Below are 12,644 nucleotides of genomic sequence, written 5' to 3' on the forward strand. Positions count from 1 at the left end.
CACATATTTCATGCTTTTGCAGCATATAGTTACTAATTTTCCTCACTGCTTTCCTAATAAGGTTGTCTTTCAATAAGTGGTATGTGTTCTAAAATTTATGTAGGACACCCATCTTAAAAAAAGGAAGCCTTACCTAGGACTAGGAATCCTAATTTTATCATCTATTTTTACCATCAAATAATTTTTAAAGGCCGGTGACATCATTTACTTGTATTACTTGCTAAGTTTTTATGCATCTTAGTAAGGAAAATTGGTCAAATGGAAGAAATCACATAAGCAGGTATTATGAAAATTCAGGCTTTTTTCCCCATGAAGGTTTTGGTAAGGATGGATCAGTAGTTTTACTGCTTTAAAGTGCCACCCAAAACTCCTAGTGCTTTGCTTTATATGGAGTGGGTGCTTAATAAACTCTGACCCTCTGTAGATTGATCATTAATCAGGCTAATAAGAGAGAATATGTTATTTCTCAAATCAAAGAACGACATAGGTAAGGAAGGTAGTCTAGTAACCTCAGGTAGAACATGATAATGAATCTTAAATAACAGTACTTAATAATAACTAGCATTTACATAGCACTTTCAGGTTTGAAAAATGCCTTATAATTATTTTCTCAATTTGTCTTCCCAATAACTCTTGGAGGTAGATTCTATTGTTATCCCCACGTTATAGAGCAGTAAAGTGATTGCATGACTTGCTCAGTAAATAACTTAATAGTACCAGCTAGTAAATGCCTGAGGCTAGATCTGAACTCAGGTCTTCCTGACTCCAGGTCCATTTCACTCCATAGCTACAGCTGGAAAGCATCGTTGCTTGATAATTCTCTCATTCCTTTTAATTTGTATTTCGCTAGGGTAGTTTCATACTCTTTGAACAGAAGAAATAGGAACTTTACTGTCTATTCTGAATATAATATTACAGCACAATCTTGAATCTGTTATAAATATAACAGGGACTGACTTATTCTTAAAAAATAACCCTTCTGTCCTCCTGGAAGAGTTCAAATTCTTTCTAACTATTCCCTTGACCCTAAGGTCTCATCAGTTCTCTCATTATCCTTGCTACCCTGCTCTGGACTTGCCTCAGCTTGTCAACAACCTTCTTAAAATGTGACACCCATACTAAAAGCCACACTACATTTGTGATATTACCAGGACAAAGTACCACAAGGTTCTCAGTTTCTAGGATATTGAATTATCTCTCCTTCATATGAATTCCTATAGAAATGAGTGTCTCCACAGATCATTTTAGTAATTGATCAGGTAGTGTTTCAGACAGGTCTAATGTGAATAAAATCAATACAATTTTAAACTAAAAATGCAGTGGAGGGGAAAAGAAAACACGAAGCTTTCCAAATAAGCCTGCTGCTGCACAGAGAACAGAGAGTATAACGCAGGAAGAATATTAGTAGAAAGACGGAGGCCTTGATAGAAGGCCACAGCAATGATGATGCATAGAAATAAACTCCATGGATTCAGATGCACTGTGTACAAAGCATAAATATATATGAATTAAAATAGAGATGTCAGATTAATAGGGGGAAAAGTCTTGTATTCTGGAGAATAGATTCCAAAGGTTTCAGACAAAGCACGTGTAGAATATATTGGACTAAAATTTTATAGGGATTAGCCCAAGAAGAATTGGAAATCTCAAGAATGAAGTTTGGGAAAGAGGAGTGGATTAGATTTCTAGCTTCCTTAGAACCTTTGTTTCTATAATACCTGCTAGACTCATGTGGGCAAGGCCATTCTGGAGTGAGCAAATGAATAGCAGGTCTTAGGTCACAACCAAATGATGAAGAAGAGACATGAGGGCACATATTAGAGATAAGCCAGGCTCAGGAAAAGTGGAAGATGTTATTTTGAGGTCCCTGTTGCTTGGATGGAGAGTTGTCATAAGATGGGTTTTTAATATCAAATGCAGCAAGGGCTGAGATGTGGTTTTCCAATCCAGGTTATGGAGAGAAGAGATAAGATAATAGAGACTATCTTAAGGGGATAGGAAGCTGCTACATTATTATGACCTAATTGAGGAGATGCCAATAGGGCAACTAACTGCCCTCAAGGAGTTCAGGTTCATATCCTTAGATGATGATGTCCCAGGAAATTAACAGAATTAACTAATGCCATTGCTGACCTACTATCATTGATATTGGATCTATGGTCTATGTCATTATTATTTTTAATATGTGATATTCTATGGTTTTCTGTACAGGTGGATTAAAATTTTTTTTTCTTAGAAGTATAAAAGCATTAGAATGTAAGTGCTTCATCTCTGAACTCACTGAAAGGACTCCTGGTCTACTTGCAATAGCAGACAGGACATCAAATATGATATTCAATTCATTTAATTTCCACATGCCTTTGATCTCTCCTAGATATTTACATTTTGAAGGATTTTTGTTGCATGGAACTTGGAGATTATATGTATTTGGTATGGTGACAAGTATCAAAATTGTGTGTGTGTGTGTGTGTGTGTGTGTGTGTTTTCTGGATCAATGATATTTCTGTGTGATTGTGGTCAATAGTTTGACTGTGATATGATGATGATGATGGTGGTGATGATGATGATGAAGATGATGATGATTTTCTCCATCTTAGATGGAGTTCAAATACAAATGGGTTTTGGAATCAAAGTATGTTTGTGTGTAATTTAGCACTTGCTGCTGGGAAAGTTGGCCTTGGTGGATCATCTGAGCTTGAGACCTCTTAAGCCAAAACTGATGAGATGTCTGCATTAAATCTGGCACCAATATTGTTTTCCTTTACAAGCTTCAGACAAACTGGTTGCCTAAAAATGGGAAAATATCCTGAATGAGAAATGGAAAAGCCCATAAATGGTTGCTGCAATTCTTGTTTAGGAGAAATAAGGAGACCCAGTTTTAAGAAAGAGATCCTAAAAAGGGTTGCTGCTGCTCTTTTGTGTCTAAAGTGCTGCAGAAAGATTAATAAAATTATGGCTTTTGCTCATTAAAAACAAATATTGGAATGCGAGCTTCTATTCTCCAGGATCACTCAGAGCATCTTTGGGGTATGTCCACTTGTAGGTAGGAAAACGAGAATGGCATGTTTTGCATCCTGCTCTCACATGATTTTGATTCCTCCTGCTAGGTTTATGTTTTCAGTCTTTCATTCCCGATTTGGACATGAGTATTCAGCATAACTATCTTCTGTAAGAGAAAATATTGTTCTGATTTTGTGTGTTGATGTTATATTTGGGCATTTATGGTCATTGTTTTCATTTGCGATGAAGCTCCAGTTCCAATACAGTTTAAGTGGTTGACTCATGAGGATGTTTTAGAGTTTGCATATGTACTATGCAGACTTCTTGTCTATCAGTTTATAATGAATAACAAGCTTCTGGCCACTTGATCATATCTCTCCAGGTACTCATTAGGTGCTAAATTTTTGCAGCTTGTTCTGATATAATAGTTTCTACTGTTTTCTTCTAAAATCTGTGCCAGCTAACAATTCTGAACTCCTCTCCCTATAATATCTAGTGTCAATGACCTCATATTGCATAGCTGTAATAAAACCTAATTTCTTCAACAAATCTTCATGAATAAGCTATCAATTTGTTCTATACTTCTTTGTTTCCATATTGCTTTAGTTCATGTATTTTTTTCTTAAAGAAGGCCTTTATCATCATCTCCATGGTGATCATGTATGTATGTAATGGTGAAACTTATAATTAAAGTCTTTTGTTGTTATCAAGCAGGCACATCTTTATTTTATTCAGATGCCTAGAAACAGAGACCTTGAAAAGTCATCAAATCCATCCCAGCATTTCCATAAAGGTTACATTCAAGATATTCTACTTGGTAGCAAAGTGCCAATTTGAAGACAATTCAAAAAGATAATCGCATTAAAAAGGCAAGAGCATTAACACAAGAATGTTTTATGACTCTAATGTCTCCTTGTGGGAATTCCCTCCACCAATGCAGATTACAATCTGCCTGTGATGCAGAAGTCCTAAACACTTTCATGATACCCATAGGGGTCAACTGACCTACCCAGGTTTCATAACAGCTGTCAAAGACAAGCTTTGAACCTGGGTCTTCCTGATCCTAATTAAGCCCTTGACTCACCATGCATGTGTTTTCCCAATTAGAATATAAGCTGTTTGAATTCAGAGACTATATGAGATTTCATATTTGTCTCCCCAATGTTCATCACAGTGCTTTGCACCTAGTCAACACAATGCTTTTTCATTCATTCATTCATTCATTCATTCATTCATTCATTCATTCATTCTTTGGTTCATTCATCCATGATATCATGCTTCCTTTAAAACATTTAAAAAAGCTATTTAAAGATGTGAAGGGGTTAAACCTAATTTCAACTGCTAACAGGAAAAACCATTAACAATGGGTGTGAATAGGGCTACTTAAGAGTTATGAATCTGGGTCAGGTCAATAACAAAGGACAGCAATGACTGATGGGGTTGAGACTGTGAGGAAGGGGTAGAAGTTCTGCAGAGTGAACATACAGTCACATCAGGCAATCTTTGTTCCCTGATACTCTCCCAAGGCCTGCTTTTAACAATACCCATTCAATATAGGCTATACACTGTGCTTTCACAGTGACAAGGCTCAAAGGCAGGAGAAGAAACTGGATGGGCATTTTTACATCCCCAGTAAATGAAAGACTATCCCATGTTTTCAGGTCCTTCAGATGTCACCCAAGATGTTATTTGCACGATAAATAAAAATGATTTAATATCTTTCTACCTAATACATATTTGATGAAGACTTTTTATGTTTATACGCATCCATAAATAAATCCATAAATTATTTTATCATACTATGTGACCCAAATGAGAGGTTCTCTATAAACTTCAAGTATTATTACCCTATTAATCTAAAGCTTGGATGCCTTAAAGATATTTTGAGTTTGATGCAAAAGAAGTACTAATAACTGAATGCTCAGTGGGATATCTTGATTTAATTAAAAATGCTGATTAATTGAAGGTTATACAAAAAAATCGCTCAACTTTTTAAAAATCTTACTAAAGCATTATATTCCCTTTTAATATATTAGCAAGTGAAAGCTACTTTAGTACTTCAAGAATACCTGATTTCATTGGTATAAATATTTCCTTTGGCGCCTTAGCAGAATAATTTTAAATATTCGCTTATTTTTTATTCATTTAGATATTTATTTATCTTATTTTTGTAATAAGAAAGTTAGAATACTAGTAGAGCATTTCCATATAAAGAATAGATGAGAAAAATGAATTCAATGGGGTGTGGAGCGAAGAGGGTGGATGCAATGTAAGCTCAGCCCTAAACCCCTCCAAACACCTTTAAATAATGCCATAAAACACCTGGAGCAGTAGAATACACAAAAAGATGGGGTGAGAAAATTATCAAGTGAAAGATATCTTAGAAGGTCAGCAGGAAAGATCTATCACACCTGGGTGAGAGTGGACCCCAATCCAGTACAGGCCATACCAGCACAGCCCCAGTCCTAGCCCCAGCAAAACAGAAGCAGGACTTGGGAGTCACTGAATAAGCAATGGAAGCAGCTGCTTCCAGAGCTCTCAGTCCACAAATGGAAAGGAGACAAAACAATTGGTCAGAAGGAGGTTAGAACAGTCCTTTGCTAGTGCTAAGGCAGGACTCTGTTACTTTGCCCATACTTGGATCAGAGTTACAGTCCTGGGTGACAGTCCAGGCGAGAAGGAGCACTAGTACAATAGGACTTATGGCCAGAGTAGAGTGGGGACTCTTGTCACAGTTCCAGGTCAGAAAAGAGTTCTTGTGGTCACTCACAGAACAGAGCACAGAGAAGGAGAGTAGTAAGCACTTCTCTTTAGAAGAACTGAAAATTTATAGGTCCCTAGAAGTATCTCTAAAAACAGCTGTACAGAATCCTTGAAGCTTAGGACAGTGAACCCTCTACCCTAGAAGCATAGCTCTCATTTGACAAAGAGTTAAAAGTCAAGAAATAGAGTAGGAAAATGAGCAAAAAAACATCTGACCATAGAAGTCTCTATGGTGACAAAGAAGATAAAAACACATACTCAGAAAAGTATAACAAAGTCAAAGCTCATACATCCAAAGCTTCCAAGAAAAAATAGAAATTCATCTCAGGGCACTGAAGAACTCAAAAAGGATTCTGAAAATCAAGTAAGTAGAAGAAAAATTGAGAAGTGGAATGAAAGTGATGCAGGAAAATCATGGAAAACAAGTCAACATCTTGGTAAAGGAGACACAAAAATATCCTGAAGAAAACAACACTTTAAAAAACAGACTAGGACAAATGGTAAACAGAAGTACAAAAAACAATAAGGGGAAGAATCCCTTAGAAAAAGAAGCACAAAAATTCAATGAAGGAATAAAAAATTCTTAAAGAGTAGAATTTCCCAAATGGAAAAAAAGAGGTCTAAAAGGTTCATTGAAGAAAATAATTCCTAAAAATTAGAATTGATAAAATGGAAGCTAATATCTGTAAGAGAAGTCCAGAAACAATAAAACAAAAACCAAAGAATGGAAAAAATAGAAGACTGTAAAGTATCTCATTGGAAAAACAACTGAACTAGAAAATAGAGCCAGGAGAGATATTAAAAAAATTGGACTACATGAAAGTCATGATTTATTAAAAAAGGAACCTAGATATCATCTTTCAAGAAATTTCCAAGGAAAATTGCCCTGATATTCTAGAACCAGAGGGCAAAAAAAAAAAAAAATAAAAATGGAAAGAATCCACCAATCATCTCCTTAAAGAGATGCCAAAGGAAAACTCTGAGGAATATTACAGCCAAATTTTGGAGCTCCTAGATAAAGGAGAAAATACTACAAGAAGTCAGAAAGAAAGAATTCAAGTATTGTGGAAACACAATCAGATAAACACAAAATTTAGCATCTTCTACATTAAGGAATCAGAGGGCTTAGAATATAATATTCTGGAGTTCAAAGGAGCTAGGATTAAAACCAAGAATCACCTACTCAACAAAGCTGAGTATGATTCTTCAGGGGAAAAATGATCACTCAATGAAATAGAGTACTTTCAAGCATTCTTGATGAAAAGATCACAACTAAATAGAAAATCTGACTTTCAAATACAAGAGTCAAAAGAAGCACGAAAAGGTAAACAAAAAAAAATCATAATGGTCTTTCTAAAGTTGAACTGCTTATATTCATACATGAAAAGATAATATTTGTAACTTTTGAGAGTGTTCTCAGTAATAAGGGTATATGTATATATATATATATATATATATATATATATATATATATATACACACAGAGAGAGAGAGAGAGAGAGAGAGAGAGAGAGAGCACAGGTTGAGTTGAATATGAAGGAATGATATCTAAAAAAATAAAATTAAACAGTGAGGAAGGAATATACTGGGAGAAGAAAGGGAGAGATGGGGGGTACATTATCTCTCACATAAGTGGGAAGAAAAAACTTTACAATGGAGGAGAAGAGGAAGGAAGGTCAGAAGGAAAGAATGAGTCTTACTTTCATTGGATTTGGCGCAAGGAGGGAATAACATACACACCCAATTTGGTATGGAAATCTATCTTACACTACAGGAAAGTAAGGGGAAAACAGAGAAGGGGGGAGGGATGACAGAAAGGAGGACAAATGAAAAGACAGGGTAATTAGAAGTAAATGCTTTTCAGGAGGGACAGAATCAAAAGAGAGAATAGAATAAATGAGGGACAGGATAGAATGGAGGGAAATATAATCAGCCTTTCACACCATGACTGTTATGGAAGTGTTTTGCATGACTACACATGCACAACCTGTATTGAATTGCTTACCTTCTCAATGGGGGTGGGTGGGGAGGGAGGACAGGAGAGAAGTTGGAACAGAAAGTTTTGAAAAAAGAATATTGAAAATTGTTTATGTATGCAACTGAGAAATAAGATATCCAGACAATGAGGTATAGCCCTATCTTTCCCTAAAAGAAAATGAAGAGAAAGGGGATAAGAGGAGGGTGTGTGATAAAAGGGAGGGCAGATTGAGGGAAAAGGTAATCAAAATGCATACTGTCTTGGGGTGGGGGGGGGGGAGAGATAGGGAGAAAATTGGGAACTCAAAATCTTGGGGAAGTGAATGTTGAAAACTAAAATATTAATTAATTAGAAAAAATAGTTAATAGGACAGAAAAGGAAAACCACAAATGTAAGAGGTGTAAGAAAAATGTAAGAAACATTAATGCATGGTTGGTGGAATTGTGAACTGGTTAAGCCATTCTGTAGAGTAATTTGGAACTATGCCCAAAGGGGCTTAAAACCCTTGGTTTGTAACCCAAAAGAGCTTTTTTTTTTTTTTTTTTTTAAGGAAAAGGACATGTACAGCTCTTTTCTGGTAACAGAGAATTGGAAATTGAGGAGATGCCCATCAATTGGAGAGTGGCAGAACAAATTGTGGTAGGTGATTGTGATGAAAAATATAATTGTGCTGTAAGAATTGGTAAGGAGGATGCTCTCAGAAAAACCTTGAAACACTTATAAGAGCTGCTGCAATTTGAAATGTACTGTGTACAAAGAAACAGACATGCTACAAGATGATCAACTGTGAATCACTTAGTTATTTTCAGTAATACAATAATCTAAGACAACTGTGAAGGACTTATGATGAAAACTTACACACACACACATACACACATATACATTACTTTACTTTTCTTGAGTTTTTTGGTCTATGTTTTCCTTCATGGCATCACTAATATGGAAATGTTTTGTATGATCAAATGTGTATAAGCTTCATTGAATTATTGTCATCTCAATGTGGGTGGGATGGGGAGGGAGAAGAGGGGAGAATTTGGAACTCAAAGTTTTAAAAACAAATGTTAAAAATTGATTTTACATGTAACTGGGGAAAAGTAAAATATTAAATAATTTTAAGAAACAATTCAATATCAAACCATGAACCTATATTTTATGTCACTTGCTTTAAAAAGTATGTTGATTCCACATTATTTTCATATCATGTCTTGATAGCCTGTAAATTTTTTTTACCTTCCTTCTACTCTCTTCTGAGCATTAAGAATCTTTTCAAAGGTTCTCTTATTTTTGGTGTCAGAATTGCTAACTCTCTCACTGTTAACACAAAAAGAAGAGAAAAAAAGTTTTTACAAATAAGCATTGTAAAGGAAAATGAAACTATATGTTCACCATGTCAAAAAACATATCTCTCTTCCTAACCATGAGTTATCAAATCTCTTTCAGCAGTTGGATGATAAACAGTCATCTCATCTGACATGGCTGGCCCTTACAGTGATCAAAGTTCTTAAGTCTATCAATGTTTATTTTTTCTTTATAATTCTGCTTTCCTTGTATAAATTGTTATCCTTGTCACTTCATTATGACTCAATTCATAATACCTAGGATTCTCTGAAATTGTCTTTTTCATCATTTTTATGTAGTAATAATATTCCATTATTTTCCACATGCCACAATTTGCTCAACCATTCAGCAAAATGATAGTCACCCTTTAGATTCTACTTCTTTTTCTTTTATTTTTTTCTTTCTTACTTTTCATTCCTCCTTCAACAAGGAAGTTTGTTGTCCTTGGGCTGTTTCTTATCCTAGTATTATTCTTCCTCTTAAATATTGCCCTCCCTATCATTGCTTACTTTTATGTTTTTTGATGTATTTATTTTTTATTTTTAAATTAATTTGTTTTCAATTTTTAATGATCACTTCCACAAATGTTAAATTTTGTCTCCCTCCTTCCCCAAGACGGCATGAAATCTTATATGGGTTTTACAAAGACATTCCTTCTTTTTTGTTAATCATGAATTTATTTCTTTTCAGTTTTGAACAATCACTTTCATCAATTTTTCTCTCCTTCCCTCCTACCTCTCTCTCCAATACAGCATGCAATCTTATAAGACTTCTACACATACATTCTTATTAAACACATTTTCACATTAGTCATATTGCATAGAAGAATTAAAATGAATGGGGGAACCATGAGAAAAACCAAACCAAAACAAAATGTAGCAGAAGAGAAAATACTCTGTTTCATTCTTCCTTCTGACTCTGTATGTCTTTCTCTGGATGTGGATGGCATTTTGCATCAAGAGGCCTTTGGAAAAGTTCTAGTTCTTTTCATTGCTGCAAAGGGCTAAGTCTATCAAAAACAATCCTCATATCCTGTGGCTGTAACCGTACACAATGTTCTCCTGATTCTGCTATTTCCCTCATCATCAGCTTATTTAAATCTTTCCAGGTTTTTCTGAAGTCCACCTGCTTATCTTAGCACAATAGTATTTCATTCCACTTATCACAACTTGTTCAGCCATTCCCCAATTAGTGGCATCTCCTCAGTTTCCAGTTCTTGGCCACCACCAGAAGACCTGTTATATATATTTTTGTACATGTGGTTCCATTCCCCATTTTTATGATCTTTTTGGGATACAGCCCTAGAAGTGATATTGTTGGGTCAAAGGGTATGCACATTTTTGTAGCCCTTTGGGCATAGCTCCAAATTGCTCTCCAGAATGGTTGAATCAGCTCACAGGTCCACCAACAATGAATTAGTGTTCCAAATGTCCCACATCTTCTCCAACATTTATAATTTTCCTGTTTTATCATGTTAGCCAATTTGATAGGTGTGATGTGCTACCCCACAGTTGCTTTGATTTGCATCTCTCTAATCAATAATGATTTACAGCATTATTATATGATTATAGAAAGCTTTCATTTCTTCATCTGAAAAGAGCCAGTTCATATCCTTTGACTATTTATCAGTTGGGGAATGACATATTCTTGTAAATTTGACTCAGTTCTCCATGTATTTTAGAAATGATGCCTTTATCACAGACACAGCTATAAAATTCTTTCCCAGTTTTCTGTTTCCCTCTTAATCTTATTTGCATTGTCTTTGTTTGTGCTAAAACTTTTCAATTTAATATAATCAAAATTATTCATTTTGTATTTCTTAATGTTCTTTATCTCTTGTTTGGTCATAAATTTCTCCATTCTCCATAAATGTGACAAATAAACTATTCCTTGCTCCTATAATTTGTTTATAATATCAGCCTTTATACCTTGGTGGTTTATCCATTTTGACTTTCTTCTGGCATATGGTTTCAGGTGTTGGTTTTTGCCCAGTTTCCACCATACTAGTTTCCAGTTTTCCTAGCAGTTTTTGTCAAACAGTGCATTCTTATCCCAGAAGTTGGGATTCTTGGTTTTATCAAACAGCAGACTGCTGTAATTATTGACTACTGTATCTTCTGTATCTAATCTATTCCTCTATTTCTTAGCCAGTACCAAGTGGTTTTGGTGATTTCAATTTCTGGTATGGCTAGACCACATTCCCTGGCATTTCTTTTCATTAATTCCCTTGACATTCTGAACCTTTTGTTCTTCAAGATGAATATTGATATTACTTTTTCTAGCTCTAGAAAATAATATTTTGGTCACTCAATTGGTATGGCACTGAATCAGCAAATTAATGTAATTACATTTGTCATTTTTATTATATTAGCTTGGCCTAACCATGAGCAACTGATGTTTTTCCAGTTATTCAGATCTGACATTATTTGTGCAAAAAGTGTCTTGTAATTATGTTCATATAGTCCCTGGATTTGTTTTGGTAAGTAGACTTCAAAATATTTTATAGTGTCTACCATAACTTTAAATGTGATTTCTCTATCTCTTGCTGTTGGGCTTTGTTATAATATATAGAAATGCAGGTGATTTATGTGAGTTTATTTTGTAACTTGTAACTTTGCCAAAGTTGTTTATTATTTCAAGAAACTTTTTACTTCCTTCTTAGGATTCTCTAAGCATATTATCACATCATCTGCAAAGAGTGATAACTTAGTTTCTTCTTTGCCTATTCCAATTCTTCCCGTTTTTTTCTTCTCTTATTGCTACAGCTAACATTTTTAGTACCACATTGAGTAACAGTGGTGATAATGAACATCCTTATTTCACCCTGGATCTTATTGGAAATGCATCTAGCTTATCCCCTTTACATATAATGCTTGCTGATGATTTTAGGTAGATATTACTAATTATTTTAAAGAAGGCTCCACTTATTCCTATTCTCTCCAGTGTTTTCAATAGGAATGTGTGTTGTATTTTGTCAAAAGCTTTTTCTGCCCCTATTGAGAGAATCACATGGTTTCTATTAGTTTTGTTGTTGATATGATCAATAATGCTGATAGTTTTCCTAATATCTGGTATAAATCATACCTGATCAAACTGTATTATCTCCTGACAAGTTGTTGTAATCTTTTTGCTAATATCTCATTCAATTTTTTTGTATCTATATTCATTAGGGAAATTGGTCTATGATTTTCTTTCTCTGTTTTGACTCTTCCTGGTTTAGGTATCAGAATCATATTTGTTTCATAAAAAGAATTTGGTAGGACTCCTCCTTCACCAAATTTCCCAAAAAGTCTGTATAATATTGGAATGAACTGTTCTTTAAATGTCGATAGAATTCAATTGGAAATCCATCTGACCTTTTTCCTAGGAAGTTTATTGTCCAATTTCTTTTTCTGAGATTGGGCTATTTAAGCATTTTCCTTCCTCTTCTCTTAATATGAGTAGTTTATATTTTTTGTAAATATTCATCCATTTCACTTAGATTGTCACATGTAGGGATATACAGCTGGGCAAAATACCTTCTAATTATTTTAATTTCCACTTCGTTGGAGGTGAGTTCACCCTT

The 12,644-nt window shown here is 34.7% G+C and overlaps 1 long non-coding RNA gene across 1 annotated transcript in view; it reads left to right on the top strand.

The window, feature by feature from the left end:
* LOC140531510 (uncharacterized) overlaps positions 1–12,644 on the top strand; it is a 68,586-nt gene that overhangs the window by 20,446 nt on the left and 35,496 nt on the right. Inside the window, exon 2 of the long non-coding RNA XR_011976349.1 lies at positions 8,292–8,380. This is a non-coding gene — a long non-coding RNA (uncharacterized lncRNA). The remainder of the gene's footprint in view (positions 1–8,291; positions 8,381–12,644) is intronic.

The sequence above is a fragment of the Notamacropus eugenii genome, chromosome 3, assembly GCF_028372415.1.
Source record: "Notamacropus eugenii isolate mMacEug1 chromosome 3, mMacEug1.pri_v2, whole genome shotgun sequence".
NCBI classification, from domain to species: Eukaryota; Metazoa; Chordata; class Mammalia; order Diprotodontia; family Macropodidae; genus Notamacropus; species Notamacropus eugenii.